Source organism: Patiria miniata, unplaced genomic scaffold, assembly GCF_015706575.1.
Source record: "Patiria miniata isolate m_02_andy unplaced genomic scaffold, ASM1570657v1 HiC_scaffold_25, whole genome shotgun sequence".
Classification (NCBI taxonomy): Eukaryota; Metazoa; Echinodermata; class Asteroidea; order Valvatida; family Asterinidae; genus Patiria; species Patiria miniata.
Genome location: NW_024037064.1, coordinates 14,782,705 through 14,799,397, shown reverse-complemented (window position 1 = coordinate 14,799,397; position 16,693 = coordinate 14,782,705). Strand labels below are relative to the sequence as shown.

The 16,693-nt window shown below is 46.0% G+C and overlaps 1 pseudogene; it reads left to right on the top strand.

Annotated features, from left to right (window-relative positions):
* Nucleotides 1-3,741: 3,741 nt before the first annotated feature.
* On the top strand, nt 3,742-13,310 carry LOC119733121 (annotated as a pseudogene).
* Nucleotides 13,311-16,693: the final 3,383 nt, after the last annotated feature.

Sequence of the window (16,693 nt, the reverse complement as noted above, 5' to 3'; positions counted from 1 at the left end):
AAGTTGCCTTTGTTTAGGCGTGAAGTCGACTTTTTTTTTTATATGTGTAGGCGTGAAGTCGCCTCTGTATGTTTGTTTTGTCCCGGGCAAGAGGGTTCGCAACCCTACTAGCTTGGTCCGGCGTGGTCGGCCACTTGAGGTCTTGTGGGGGGGGGGGGGGACCATACAAAATAAGTATCTGTTCCAAATCGGACGGCCACGCCTCTCCGGAGCTCTGGGTTGTCTGCGAAGATATTCGAGTTTTCGATCGCGTGAGGCCATAATTTTGGTATCTTCCTTTTTGTCTTAGTTTATAGACAAAGTAGGTCTAGTTTTTAGAGATTTTTGTTGCATTTTTGTTGATATTTTGGGTGTTTTTTGGTGTTGGTTTTTCGTTGCTGGCTGTGTACGCAGTGCTGTACACGCCAGCTTATTCACGCCAGCCGTGGCAGCGTGCACGGCCCATTCGTTTCTACACATTTCTTTGTTTAATAGGCCGTGGCAGCGTGCACGGCCCTATTCATTTGGGTGGGCTGTGCGTGTGCACGTCCTTTGTTTGGGCCGTAGCAACGTGCACGGCCCATTCGTTTCTACACGTTTCTTTGTTTAGGCCGTGGCATTTGGCCCTATTCATTTGGGTGGGGCTTGTGGGGCTGTGCGTGTGCATAGCCCCGTGAAGTCCTTTGTGGGGGGAATTTTTTCCTTTCTGTAGCGTTTGCGGGGTTGGGACCCGTGTGCCTGTGCTGCGGCTTGTGACCCGTTACGCAGCCGACTACCGCCGTTACACTAGGTGGTGGGTCGGCAGCGGGGAGCGAGCCGTAGCGCAGGTATTGCGGGCCTGTTGTGGCTCACTCTTCGTTGTATATATTAAATATAGTAAATACCGTTACAAGCTTGTAAAGGTATTTTTAATTTTGTGAAAGAAATCCAAGTTGGATTTTTCCTTTCTTTTTTTTCTCTCTCGGCTTAGCATGCCGTCCAACGCAAGCGAAGCCAGGCGTCTCCGAGCCCTCGAACTTAGTTTCGGGGGCAAGGAGACGTCAAGTGATGTTTTCAAGGCTCTCAAGGGGGTCGGGATTATCCCGGCCAATCACCTTGAGGCCTTGCAACCTCTACCTGGCGGCCGATTTGACATGACGTTCAAATCGGTCGCACTAGCTCGAAAGTTTGAGCCAGTTTTAGACCGGCTTCCAGGTTGTCGTGTATCATCATTCGGCCTGAAGCTGGTCACTGTGAAGTATGTTGAGATGGACGTGGACGACAATGTCGTCCGGTCCATCTTGTCTAGATGGGGTAGATTTCAAACCTATTCACTGGCATCCGACAGTACTTAATGTCGGGTGTCAAATCTATACCGTCGGTTCTCCGCGTTGGGAACCGCAACGCCTGGGGCGGCCACTCCGGCCAAACCCGGACGTGCGCCCGGTGCGGGGACCCGACGCACTCGGCAAACAAATGTAGTACCGTAAGGTGCTACAAATGTTTGCTTGTAGGCCACCCTTCTGGGGAATGCCCCAACAGGGTGGTTTGTACTTTGTGCGAGGAGGAGGGGCATGGCTTTAAGCTGTGTCCCAAATCCTTCGCCAGGAAAGTTCAGCCCACCAAACGGTGGGCTGATGTAGTAGTGCAGGGGAGGTCTACTCCGGTAACATCTACTCCGGTAACATCTGTCTGTTTTCTCCTGCCAAATCTAGTGGGTTGGAGTCTTCTCCGTCTTCCCCCGAGTCCACGCCCGTTTTGGACGTGGCGGTGGCGGAGAAGTCCAACCCAGCTGTAACTCCCGGGTCTGATTTGTCAGACTCGGAGAGTTCCGAGTCGTCGAATTTTGAATTGCCTCGAGCATCGTGCATTCAATGCTCGAGGCAGGTAGGCCCTCTGAAGTCTCCGGTCGCATGGGAATGTTTCCATTGCGACCTTGGGATTTCGAGGGCTACGCCATTTCATGTGGCCGGCTGCACGGACTGCACGGGTTTTAACGCCAAGCCCGTGGTGTCTTGCGACGCCATTGACTACCAGGCGGCTGAACTGCACCGAACTGCTGATCCGGCATCGAAGACGGCAACCTTTGTGACGGTGAAAGACTGCCCGTACGAACTCACAGACGTCAACATTACCTCGGCGCTGTCTCCCTATGGGAAAATTCTTGGAGTGCGACGGGGCCACTGGCAGGTGCCGGTCGGGCATCGGGCCATGGAGTGCCCAGATATCACCTGCTACAACTGCAACAGGCCCGGACATCGAAGCCGCGACTGGACTTGTGAGAGGGGGCAGACTATCCGACAGTGAAATGGACGATGACAACGAGACGGACAACATTCCGACAACGATTCCTCAGCGACGACTTATAATGATGATTTTCCAACCACCACCGGCAGGTGCATCACGCGCGGGAGAATGGCCACCGGCACGTGCGTATGAAATTGACTAAACCCATTCCTTCGTACATCCGTGTCGGTGGCTATCAGCTACGGGTTAGCTACGCCGAGCAGGAGGCAACTTGTCGGAGTTGTGGTGCGGTCGGCCATGGAGTGCCCAGATGTCACCTGCTAGGTGTGGATTGCCTGAGATGTCGGCGGGCAAGTCCCCCGGTTCGGACGGACTGCCCGCCCAATTCTACCGTAAATTCAACAATGATATGGGTCAAACCTTGTGCGACGTTTTGAATTTTTCTTTCGGGGAAGGAAAATTGGGGTTTTCGCAGCGGGAGAGAATCATTTCTTTGCTTTACAAAAACAGGGGGAGTGGAGAAGATTTGACTAACTGGCGGCCCATATCATTGTTGAATGTGGATTACAAGATCTTGTCCAAAATCCTCGCTACCAGATTACGCAAAGTCCTGCATTTCATCGTCAAATTAGATCAAACTTGCTCGGTAGCGGGGAGAAGCATCTCGGACAATGCGCACCTGTTACTTGTTTTGTTTTGCAAGTAAGAGTGGTTAATTTTTGAAATTCATGTAATGTAAAGTTTTACTTTTATGATGTAAATATATGTGTAATTGTGTTGGATGGATTATTTGGAAAAATAAACCATTTTTGAAACCGTATCTTTTCTTTCAGAACGCGTTTTTTCGGCTCCATGATCTTCTACCAAAAACTGGAGAGTGGAGGTCCCACCTGAGACCAATCCTACACCAGCAGTTAGCTAAGTGAACATAGATTATTGTAGTCATCTTTATTTTTTTCATATTTTGCATTTTGAGAGACATTTGAAGGGTTTTTAGTTCCATTTTTTGCTGCCTCGTGTGTGCGGAGTACGCCACACGACAGCACCTTCTTTTATTGCAGTTCTCTTTTGTTCTAGTCTTTTGTTCGGAGCCGTAGCAGCGTGCGGCTCCCATACCTTAGCTTTACGTAGGGCTGTGGCAGTGCGTAGCCCCGTGTAATTCCTATACAGCAGTTTGTAGGCCATTTTGTTTTTGACCGTAGTATAGGCTTTCCCTTTTTGTATATTTCTATCCCTTTTGAGCAAGTTGCTCAGTTATATATATATCCTGTAGCCCCCTTCTGTATATTAATTCCTTCACTTCTTTCCTGAACAGGAAGCTCAAGACGCATTATATTTGTGTAAATCTTCCATAGTAGTAGCGAGTAGCTACGCCCCTTATTCCCGTTGTATATTCTTAACGCCCTTTCCCCGTGCAGATAGCCCGGGACCTTATTACTTTTGTTACTTCTTTTGTCAGTCAGCAGCGGTGACTGACGCCTCATATAATTCTCAGTTTTTGATATTTCTATATTAGAAGAGAGTATTTTGATCGCCATGGCCGATGCCTTGCATAAAGACAAGGCCTTGGAGGTTAAGTTTGAAGAGGCTTCGACACCGAAGTCAGTGTTCTACAAGTTCAGGGGAATTGGCATTCAGACGGCTCGACACTTGGTGGCGGTGCAGCCCTTGCAGGGAAATAAATTTGAAGTAGTCTTTAAGAGTGCTCAGGTATGTAGGGATTTTTACCCTAAAGTAGCCGACATAGATGGGTGCATTGTCACCAAGTTTAACGACATTGTCACTGTAACCGTTCACTACGTAAGAATGGCCATCCATGATAGCATTGTCAGAAATATCTTAGGCAGATACGTATGGGGACAACCCCACTGTATTTAATGGTACCAGGCAGTACCGGATGAAGGTGACCCCTGCCATCCCAACAGTAATCAGGATTGGGGATCGTAATGCCTGGATTTCATATCCCGGGCAAGTCCGAACTTGTGCCCGTTGTGGCCAACAAGGGCATTATGCCCGGGAATGCAATAATGTAAAATGTTTTAAATGCTTGCAGGTCGGCCATGTGGCAAATGAATGCACAAATAGCACAAAATGCACCATCTGCGGGGAGGAGGGGCATGGCTTTCGGGCCTGCCCCAAATCCTTCGCCAGAAAAGTTCAACCAGAGAGAGCATGGAGTAAATCGACTACGGCTCCACCTCCTCCTCCTCCACCACAGCCAGCAGGGGAGCGGCTTAGCGAGAGTTCGGCTGATGAACAAGAACTTCCGGCCAAAGAATGTCCCAAGTGTAAAAAAAAATGTCAGGGCCTTTTCACCCTAGCACTGTTTGCTTTTCATGCAAGGGTTCTCTTCTTTCTGAATCTTTCAGAGTTCTCGAGTGCGCCCTCTGTAAGGGCACAAATGGTCCACCCTCCCTTGTATGTGACAGGAACATCTGCAGACAAGTGTTAGCCCCTACCCAGGACGACGGGTTTCGAGTCGCCAGCAAAAAAACCGCTCCTTCTGCTTCGGATCTCTTTGGCTCCAGCGACTCGTCAATGGAGCACGACCAGGTAAAACCAAAAGGAAAACTAGAAATGTGTTTGTGGACAAACACTGAGCTGTTTCGACCGTTTTGTTAATGACTGCCGTAAAAGGAGTTTCATCCAGGTCGAATGAACATGTACATGCGTATTCTATACAAAAAGTGTCTATCCTACGTCCCTGACTATGCATGAACATAAAATCTGTCAAAGTTAGCCGGAAATCGGCTAAAACGGTCACTGTGGACAGGATTTGACTTCAGCAACACGTGCGCTGCGCGCGGGCTGACTGACATACGATATGTACAACGTACGTGCATGTACATGTACATTGTGGACTGTGCATGTTTTAAAGCAGAGTTATTGTCAACCTGAAGTTTTAAGCGTGCGCAGGGCATGTCCGAGTTTGCTTATTGCCTCGAAACTTTGAAATATTTTAGACCTACCCTTAAATAGACAATTAAAGTAAAAACTAATATAAAAACTGCCATGGTTGATTTTTCAGGAATTTTTAAGGAAAAAGGGTCTTTTCATTATAACTTCCGGTCTGATGACGTCATACACCTTAAACTTTGCGCACGTCTTAAGTGGGTCAAGGTCATCCATATACACCAATATTTAGGCGATTCCGACAAACTTCGCCACAGACATCTATTCAAAATACATTTTTGAAAATTTTCAACCTGTCGCTAGAGGACGCTCGAAGATTGCATGACGTCATCGGTAGATGATTTGAAGAATACTATCAGCCAAGAGACTAACACAGTTAAAAGCAAGTTCATATCTATTACCACTTTTAAATAATAAGCCACTTCCGGTTTTGGCCTTTTTCGACCGGAAACAAGGGTCACGTGATTTTACGCACACTGAATGAAATAAAGACCTCAACCTACTATACCACTTGCCGGCAACAGAATGCTGCGGACGCGTACGGTTGATTTCTTATGCATTTTTAAATATTAAAATTGTCACAATTTAATTGCCTATAAATAAACACCGGATGACGTCATCATGACGTCATCATTACACAATGTTGTTTGAATTAGAGTCTTTGCTTGGACAAAGATTGGTGTAAATGAATTAATGGCAAAGTGTCGAAAATGCCCTCTGAAAATTGACATTTTTTTTTAAATTTCTGTGTACAAAGTCTATGGGAAAAATTAAATATTCACAATTCTATAATAAATCACGTGATGACGTCAGCAATAAAAGAGAAAAAAAAAATAACAGAAACAAGAGCTGTTTCGGTGTGTACACCGAAACAGCTAAAAAGCAGTATCTTCTTCTGGTTCTTCCTCCTCCTCCTCCTCCTATAGCTCGTCATCTGACTCGTCGGATGTCGAGTCCGAGGGTGATTCCACGGCCAACGAAGTCGATGGAGTGGACCCTGTGAAGACGGAAAAATGTTCAAAACATATAAGCTCGCTGAATCTCCCTGGAATCAGCGAGCCAGCAAGATGCAAAGTTTTGTCCTGTTCTTTTACATGTCCTGCATGGTCGGGCCCTAGTCCGACATGTCTCATCGGTGCACAGGGACACCACACTTATAGGTGGAGCCGGCACATTTGCCGGAGACACGCTGCTGACGCCATCTTGAAACAGGCGGATTTCTGCAAGGAATTCCTTTAAATTTTACTCTTAATTAAATGGCATTTCTCCAAGCATTCTTCCTTTTTAACCTAATGATTACTATTTTTACCCTTAATGTAAATGGCACGCGTGATTTTCACAAACGCCAGCAAGTTTTTAACCTTTGTCTTGATTATGACGTTGTTTTTAGCAGGAGTGTCATATAACTGGCCCCGAAGACCTGCAACTCTGGAAATCGGAGTGGAAAGGGGACATTTTAGCCACGGTACTTCTTCTTCTTGTGGCACTGCCATTCTTTTAAATCCACGTTCTTTTTTTTAAACTGTCAGATTTAAAATGTGATTTGCAAGGAAGAATTGCTAGCTGTTTTTTTTAGATGGGTCAGGTGGTCGCTTTAGACTGATTTCAGTCTATGCTCCTAATGACCCCCTTCATAAAAAGAATGTTCACAATAACCTTTCCCAGTACTTTACTGGGAATAGTCCATTCATCTAAGCGGGTGATTTTAACTGTGTTCTTAATTCCGCCTTGGACAGAATAGGTACATCTTCTGTCACCTGCGACATCGGTCACCAGGAACTTCGCTCCGTGTGTGGCGATTTTAATCTGATAGACCCTTGGAGGACCACCCATCCTGATGATAGATATTTTACTTGGAAAAATGCCTCAAATACCATTCGTAGTCGGCTGGACCGATTTTATATTACTAATTCTTTGAAGTTTATTACCATTTCGCATGTGCCTGTTCACTTCTCAGACCATGATGGTGTTGTTTTTAACGTTAACCCTTCCTCTATTCCTAGGAGGGGAAGAGGATATTGGAAATGTAATACTTCCATTTTAACAGATGTGACCTTTCAAGAAGCCTTTAAGACAGCCTATTTAGGGTGGCGAACGCTCAAAGAAGGTTTTGATAACGAGTTGGATTGGTTGGAGGACGTGAAGCTTCGTGCCGTCTTTCTCAGACCCGAAAAAAGGAGAAAGGTCGTCTTCTTTCTTCTCTTGAGCGGATCACTTCCCTTCTTAACCAAGGAAGCAAGGATAAGAACCTTCTCGCTGAATATAACCAAGTTAAACTTTCTCTTTCTGAATTAGATGATTTTTTTAGCCGAAGGAGCGAGGGTGCGATCCCGCATCCATCGTCTGAATGAGCACCCCTCCAGCCAGTTCTTTAAGACAGATTTTAATCATAAAAAAGCTTCATCTATTTCTTCAGTTAAGCGCCCTGACGGGACTGTCTCTTCTTCACCCTTAGAAATTGTAGATATTTATAAAGACTTTTATGCTTCTTTGTTCGCGAGGGATGAAACTGTTGACAGTTTCCAATCCTTCTTTTTAGATCAGATCTCTGATACTCTTTCTGAAGAGAATATTAATAATCTTGAAGTTCCTCTTTTGTCTTTTGAACTCGACGCTGCTGTGCGGGGTATGCAGAACGGCAAATCCCCTGGCAGCGACGGTTTGCCTAAAAAATCTTATTTCACCTTTTGGGACCTCATTGGTCCAGATTTGCTTAGTGTTTTTAACACTTTTTTTGATTTACAGATTTTGGTTAATTCACAGAGAACCGGCATTATCACCCTCTTGGACAAGTCAGGTGATCCTACCTTGCCTCAAAACAAAAGGCCTATTTCTTTGCTCAAAGTGGATTATAAAATTCTAGCTAAATCTCTTTGTAACCGTCTTTCTTCAGTTCTATCTTCTATCATTAGCCCTTTTCAGACCTGCGGGGTCCAAGGGCGCTCCATTTACGATAATGCCGGGCTTTTACGGGACCTTGTTTTTTATGCAGACGAGAGGAAATTAAATTCACTTTTTATTTCTCTTGACCAGCAAAAAGCTTTCGACCGTGTAAACTGTTTTTTTTCTTCACCAAGTTCTTCACAAGCTTGGTTTTGGGCCTAATTTCATCAGATGGCTCAAAATACTATACACTGAAATTTTCAGCCAAGTTCTTGCTAACGGCTTTCTTTCTGAGTCTTTTTCTTTACAGAAAGGTGTTAGACCGGGCTGTCCCCTGTCTCCTCTTCTTTATGTCATTTTCATCGAACCCTTCGCTGCGGCTGTCCGTAACGATAGGGGCATCCAAGGTATTTTTATCCCTGGAAGTAACAACTTGCAGTGTAAAATTTTACAATATGCGGACGATACAACTTGTATTGTTCGCAATATTTCCTCGCTTCATAGACTTTTTAACATTATAGGCTTGTTTCAAGGTGCAAGCGGCTTCTAGACTTAACGTCACCAAATCTCAAGGTTTTGTTTTAGGTGATTGGTGAGAGCAACTCGGGGATCTTTACCCCATTTCTTGGACAACAGATCCCATTAAATTAATGGCTTCTAGGTCGGCAAAGGAGACATGGCCGCCAGGATTTGGGAAGACCGCCTGGTAAAACTCCAGTCTTCAGTAGAAAACTGGAATAAACGCCATTTGTCATTAATCGGCAAAGTGACTGTAATTAACACAGTCCTTTTTTCTTACCTCTTGTATGTAGCTCCTGTCTACCCGATGCCGGTCACCGTGGAGAAGAAGATCAACAAGATCATCTTTTCTTTTTTACTTTTTTTAAGGAATAGAGGCGCCTGTCCCCTGGAAAGATCGAAACATCACCGATGCTGCGGGTCTCCTGCAGCGGGACAGGCGTATCGGCCCCATACCGAGGTTTGGGAGACGGACTTAGTATCCTTTATTGTTTATTGCCGTTGTTCAGTTTTTTTTTCATCTGCCTCTATGTCTGCTTCTGTTTTGCATGTTTTGTCTAACTGTTTTTCTTCTTTTGCAGCGGGACTTCCCCGAAGAACAATTTTTGTGCTGTTGACATCCTTGTCTTCAGTAAACTCACCGCTGAGTTACTTTTGTTGCTGTCTCAGTGTGGGGAATTGGTGCTTTTTTCGGGAAAAAAACTTTTTTTCCCGCTCCCGGGAAACTTTTCTCAGGGGTGGGAGGGGGGATGTTTTTTGGAACTGGTATTTCTTCTTGCATAATAAGGTATTTTAGCGGTGATTTTTTCTTCGATAAACATTATCGATTTAATGTTTTCTTCGTGTTTTTAAAGTTTTTAATTACCTGTTTGTAAGGTAATTATGGTCCGGTAAGACGGAACTGGTACGCCGGTCCACTGTTTGTCAGTCTCTTGACAGCGGTGGACTCGGTGTTTTTAACATAAGATTTAAAGCTGATGCTCTTTTCATTAAGGGTTTCAGCTCGCTTTGTAGTCCTGCAGCTCCGCCTTGGAGTCTTTTAGCTCTTTTCTTGTGTTCCTTTTCCCTTCGTTATTCCTTCCGACTGGTCTCTTCTCTAATAGCCGTCCACACTCCTCGACGGTCCCTCGCATCTATGTCACGTTCTGTAATCTCATCCTTTCTCTCCCTAATGTACTGTCTATCAACTGGAACACCGTCACTGTAAATAACCTTTACAATGTAGTTTTAAATCAGGTGACTGTGGCGCTCCCGCACACAGATATCAATTATACCGTTCTGCATTGTTCATTCATTGTAAATAACTCTTTAGATCACTTCCTGCGGAAATTAAACTGGCGCATTGTTTGGAGCGCCGTGAAGACGGCCCAGCGCCTTTTATCGTGGGGCATTGGCCCTCTGCCTAATTGTAACAATAATGAGTCGCTTCTGCATTGCTATGGGACTGTTCCTTTGTTACCGTGCTGTGGGATTGGGCCACGTACATGGGTGTACGTGTTTGCGGGCCCACTTTTTCCATCTCCCCAGCAGTGGTATTTTTCGCAGAGGGTTTTAACCCCACAAATAAGAACCACATCTTCGTCTGGTTTTTGATTTCGGTTTTGAAGTGGCAGATTTGGAAGTCCCGCTGCCAAGCCTTGTTCGACGGCAACTACGTTGACCTCCTGACCGTTCTCCGTTCTTCTAAGTCTTTTCTTCATAAGCGCATAGAGGCAGATTTTTTTTTACGTTTAGACCGAAACAAGTTTTTTCTGTTGTGGAACGTCGGCGGCTCTGTTTTTTCTATCAGAGACGACCGCGTTCTCATCAATGTCTAGTCTTGCCCACAACGGCTTTATCCCCCCCCCCTAGATATTAAGTAAGTTAGTGTAGTTTGATGCTAAGTCTGTCAGGGTTAATTTTAGGTTTTTTTTCCCTTTTTTCAATTTTTAAGGAATAGAGGCGCCTGTCCCCTGGAAAGATCGAAACATCACCGATGCTGCGGGTCTCCTGCAGCGGGACAGGCGTATCGGCCCCATACCGAGGTTTGGGAGACGGACTTAGTATCCTTTATTGTTTATTGCCGTTGTTCAGGTTTTTTTTCATCTGCCTCTATGTCTGCTTCTGTTTTGCATGTTTTGTCTAACTGTTTTTCTTCTTTTGCAGCGGGACTTCCCCGAAGAACAGTTTTTGTGCTGTTGACATCCTTGTCTTCAGTAAACTCACCGCTGAGTTACTTTTGTTGCTGTCTCAGTGTGGGGAATTGGTGCTTTTTTCGGGAAAAAATCTTTTTTTCCCGCTCCCGGGAAACTTTTCTCAGGGGTGGGAGGGGGGATGTTTCTTGGAACTGGTATTTCTTCTTGCATAATAAGGTATTTTAGCGGTGATTTTTTCTTCGATAAACATTATCGATTTAATGTTTTCTTCGTGTTTTTAAAGTTTTTAATTACCTGTTTGTAATGTATTGTTAGCTTTTTAACCGCTAGTCTTACTGTCACTGTTATCTGTGTATCCTTTTTAGAGATTCTTGAAATCAGATTGGGACACTTTTCGTCGTTTGTGACATTTTCGTCGATCGGTGACTTTTCTGTTCTCAGGTGTTTGTCCTTTTTGGTGTTTGTGTTTATTCTGGTTTAGGGCAGGGGGGCTCGAGACCCCAGCACATTGTACTTCGGCGCATTGGTAAGTCGACCTGCGGGGACCTTCTTTGTCTCAAATCAAAAAACAGTATCTGTTCTTTTCAGACAGCCACGCCTCCCGGAGCTCCGGGTTGTCTGCGAAGATAAACGAGTTTTAGATCGCGTGAGGCGATAATTTTGGTATCTGCGTTTTAGTCTTAGTTTATAGACCAAGTAGGTCTAGTTTTTAGAGATTTTTGGGGATATTTTGGGTGTTTTTTGGTGTTGGTTTTTGTTGCTGGCTGTGTACGCAGTGCTGTACACGCCAGCCTATTCATTTTAACACGTCCTTTGCTTGGGCCGTGGCAGCGTGCATGGCCCATTCGTTTCTACACGTTTCTTTATTTAGGCCGTGGCAGTGTGCACGGCCCTATTCATTTGGGTGGGGCTGTGCGTGTGCATAGCCCCGTGAAGTCCTTTGTTGGGGGAATTTTTTCCTTTCTCTAGTGTTTGCGGGGTTGGGACCCGTGTGCTTGTGCTGCGGCTCGTGACCCGTTACGCAGCCGACTACCGCCGTTACGCTAGGCGGTGGGTCGGCAGCGGGAAGCGAGCCGTAGCGCGGGTATTGCGGGCCTGTAGGCTCGGGGTTCTCTGCACTACACCGGTGGGGAATTTCGGGTCTGCGGGGCCTGGCCTCCGCGTTCATTTTTCTTTCTTAATCACAGGTAGGCAGTTGCTACCTGTGATTTATCTTCTTGTTGAGTGAATCAGCAGTATAAATATACTCAATCGGTTCCCTTAATTTTAAACGATTCCAATGTAAGTCAAGTAAAACGCACTAAATTCTTGGGCATTAACTATTGACGAGAATCTCACTTGGAAAAAACACATCGATGATATAGCCATAATTAATCATTTAAAATATTACCCCCCCCCCCCAGTAGAATCTTACTAACCTTGTACAATTCCTTTATTTTGCCATATCTAAATTATTCAATTTTGACTTGGGGTGGTTCACCATCCAAATGCAACAAACTGCTCATGTTACAGAAGCGAGCAGTCCGATTACTATCTCATACTGGTTATCGTGATCATACCCTTCCTTTATTTGCGAATTTGAGACTCTTACAATTCAATGACTAATACTACTTTAACCTTGGCGAATTTATGTATAGGTTCACACACAATGCATTACCTACTTGTTTCAACCCCTTCTTTATGCTCGCATCTGATATTCATTTGTATAATACCCGAAGCACTAGTAGGAGAAATTTATATGTCCAATTCAACAGAACAACATTGTCTAAAAATAGCGTTATTCAACGTGGTACATCATACTGGAATAGTCTAGATGACTTCTTAAAATCAGCACCTTCCTTCTCTGTCTTGTTAAAAATCTTAGATCACATCTACTCAATTCTTATTCGAACAACTAGTTATAATTTATGAATCTAGATGTATGCTCTCGTCTCATACCAGTTTGTGTTTTTCTACGTTTATTAGAATAACTAGTTATAATTTATGAATCTAGATGTATGCCCTCGTCTCATACCAGTTTGTGTTTTTCTAGGTTGTGTCATTGTGTGTCTCACTGTTGTCCATTTTGTCCTTTGTCACTGTCTCTGTTTTTCTTGGTCATGTCCACTTGTCTGTCGATAGGTTAGGGTACAAAAGCGTGACGCTTCACCTTATACCTAAATGTTGTCGTAAATGTGTTCTACTATTGATCCATGTACATTATTATACACAATTACATAACTCCTTGCATTTTGCTCTGTATAATATGTTGACATGGCTTTGTAACATTTTATTGTGTGGAAATGGCAACATTGGAATAAATGTTTCTACTACTACAACTACTCTTTTTGTATATAATAAATTAGTTATTACCGATACAAGTTTGTATCGGTATCTGTATTATATATTTCTGTAGGACTGGTAGGCAGTTTGCTACCATCCCTTAGTTTGGACATCGACACAAGATAGTTTTGGTGTCCATTCTTTTGTTTTTTCTTTCTTGGTCGTAGTTGGACATTTTAATTTTGGGACAGCTTCAACATGTCTTCTAAGACATACGAAGCTCGGCGCCTCCGCGCCGTTGAAGTCAAATTTGACGGCAAGAGGGCGCCTAGTGACGCGTTTAAGGCGCTCAAAGGCGTGGGGATTTCCCCCGCGGCCCATCTTGAGGCCTAACAGCCATTGCCGGGTGGCAGATTTGACGTAACGTTCAAGTCTGCCCAAGCCAAGCGGTTTTTGTCGCATTTAGACCGGCTTGAAGGGTGCCACGTGCTTTCACACGGCACCCTCAAGCTGGTGTCTGTTTAGCTTGTTGTGGTGGATCTGGACGATAACATCGTCCGATCCATCCTCTCTAGATACGGGAGGGTTCATAAGGGTAGGTTTCAGACCTACTCCGAAGAGCCCTCCGTATTTACGGGCACCCGACAATACCTTATGTCAGGTGTCCAAAACATTCCCTCGGTTCTCTGCATCGGGAACCGCAATGCCTGGGTTGGCTACACTGGCCAGAACCGGACTTGCGCCCGGTGCGGGGACCAGGGACATGTAGCATCGGCCTGTAAGGCAGTTAAATGCTACAAATGTTTAAAGTTGTGGCACCTCTCGTCTAAGTGCCCAAACCGTGTTAAGTGCACGTTTGGCGGGGACGAGGGGAACAACTTTCAGAAGTGCCCTAAGTCTTTCGCTAACAAAGTGAAGCCCACCAAACGGTGGGCTGATGTAGTTGTGCAGGGGAAATCTGCCCCTGCATAACCTAGCCAGTCGGAGCCTCCTTCGCCTCCTACCGCATCCACAGCTGTGGATGTGACGGGGGTGGAGAGCTCCGATTCGGACGAGTTCCAGTCTTCGAAGTCCGACACTTCGGACTCGGAGGCTCCGACTCTATCCACTTTCGAACTACTTCGAGCAGCGTGTTTGCGCTGCGCGAGGGTTTGTGGGTCTCTGGAGGCTCCGACCGCGTGGGCATGTTTCCACTGCGGTCGTGAGATCACCAGAGGCACACTCACGAATCGGGTCGGTTGTGCCGACTGTACTGGCGTCAACGCACCACCAGTGGTGGTTTGTGATAACATCGCATGCCAGGCAGTGGCCATCGAAAAAGCAATGCCCTTCTCCCAAGTAGAGGAGAAGAAGCGAAAATTGAAAAAGAAGAGGGCCAGAAGTACTTCTTCTGGTTCAGACTCGGCCTCTTCGTGTGTGGCCCCGAAAAAGAGCACGGGGCCAGGGTTTTCCTCCGGTTCGGAGATGGAGGATGGTAAGGCTAAGGCCGCACTCTCCTCTAGTGCCGCGCCATCCATCCCTGGTGAGCCAAAATCAGTTAACCTGTCTGAGTTGTCTTCAGACTCAGACAGATCGTCTGAGTCGTCTTCAGACTCAGACAGAGGGAAGAGGGTTGCAAAAAACCCTCCCGTACCTAGCAAAACAAAGGACGGATCCCCTAAGGGTGATCCGCCCGAGTAATTTTTAAACACTCGGCATGGCCGCCGTTCTCACACTAAATGTGAATGGGATGCGTGATCCAGTGAAGAGGAGACGGATTTTTAGTCTTTGCCGGGGGTATGACATTTCTTGTCCTCAGGAGTGTCATATTGCCGGCAATGATGACTTAGCTTCTTGGCGGGCAGAGTGGAAGGGGAAGATATTTGCCAGTTTTGGCACTTCCTTTTCCCGAGGCACCATCATCCTCCTGCTTGCCAGAAGTGCGTTTTTTTCTGATCCTTCCTTTGATTCCGAAGGAAGGGTCGTTTCTGGTCGACCGCAGGACGCGTCGTCTCTTCTTCACGGAAGTTGCATCCCGTCTGACGGGACAATTTCCCGTAATTCTTACGGGAGATTTTAATTGTGTTTTAAATTTGGACCTAGATCGCCGTGGTTCTGATTCCACATCTTGTGGGATTGGGTCCGGCGAGCTAGGCCATCTTATAGACGATCTTTCTTTGAGCGACTGCTGGCGGTCTCTCAATCCGTCAGAAATTTCTTTTACATGGCGCAATGCGGCGAACACGGTGTCAAGCGGTGTTGTTTTGCATTTTAATCTCCCGGAAATTGCTGGCGCCGGTCGGGGTTATTGGAAATGTAATGTTTCTATCCTGGCCGACGCTGGCTTTCAAAGGGAATTTAGAGAAGCTTATGCAGGCTGGCGATCGCTCAAGGAGGGGTACGGCAACGAACTCCTCTGGTGGGAGGACGTCAAGTCTCGCATTAGGCGATTTATTTCCATGTTTTCTTATAGACAGGTAAGAAGTAGACGGAAGCGCAGGGAGTCACTTTTGGCTGCCCTGCGCTCCGTCGTTTCAGAACTTAATGCTGGGCACTCCACTCCTGAAGTTCTTGCTCGGCATGAAAATAATAGGAGTGAAATTTCCGAACTGGACGACTTCGAAGTGGAGGGGGCTCGAGTCCGCTCGCGGGTTCGTGACCTCGATGAAGGGGAGAAGCCGTCCAAATACTTCTACCAAAAAGAGACCTCCCAGGCTCGGAAGAAAATCATTTCTTCCGTTTACAGTCCTGGAGGGGACATTGTTTCCTCTCCAGAGGAGATCTCCGCTGTTTATCGAGATTTTTATCTCGACGAGCCTGTGGAGGTCGATTTGCAATCTCCTTTTTTAGACTTTTTGTCGGCTATTCTAGACGAAGAGAGCCGCATCGATTTGGACAGCCAACTTGAGCTGTCGGAACTTGATGCGGCTTTAAGTAGTATGGCCAACGGTAAGACTCCTGGTGGGGACGGCCTGCCCAAGAAATTCTACGTGAAGTTCTGGGATTTGGTCGGTCCCGACCTTCTGGGGGTCTTCCGTTGCGCCTTTTCTTTAAATAGTCTAGGTGATTCTCGGCGATTAGGAATCATCACCATTTTAGAGAAGGGAGGGGATCCGCTTGATCCTAGGAACAAGCGCCCCATATCCCTTCTCAATGTAGATTATAAGATCATGTCGAAGGCCTTGTGCCTCCGCCTTGGTCGGGTGTTGCCCGGCATTGTCGGTCAGTTTCAAACTTGTGGCGTCAAGGGGAGGTCCAACCATGATAATATCAGACTCCTTCGGGATCTGGTAGCATTCGTGGATGGGAAGAACCTTGACTGCCTTGTTATTTCCCTTGATCAGCAGAAGGCCTTTGACAGGGTCAATTGGGATTTTCTTTTTAAGGTCCTTGACCGTTTTGGTTTTGGACCTAATTTCCGGCACTGGATAGAGCTGCTATATACAGACATATCCAGTGCCATTTTTATCAATTGATCTTTGTCGGATCCCTTTTTAGTCACGAGGGGAGTGTGGCAGGGTTGCCCCTCTCCCCTCTTTTGTATGTGCTTTTTATTGAGCCTTTTGCTCAAACTATTGTTAAAGATTGCCGTCTCACCGGTATGACAATCCCTAGGTTCTACAGTACGCAGACGACACTACCTGCATAGTTCGGGATTTCAGATCGGTGAGGCGGTTGTTTGGCATCATCGATGCATTTTCTCGTGCGAGCGGGTCTCGCCTTAACTTCGCCAAGTCCAAAGGCTTGATTTTTGGCTCATGGCCAGACTGCCTTCCCGATGTGGTCCCTATCCAGTG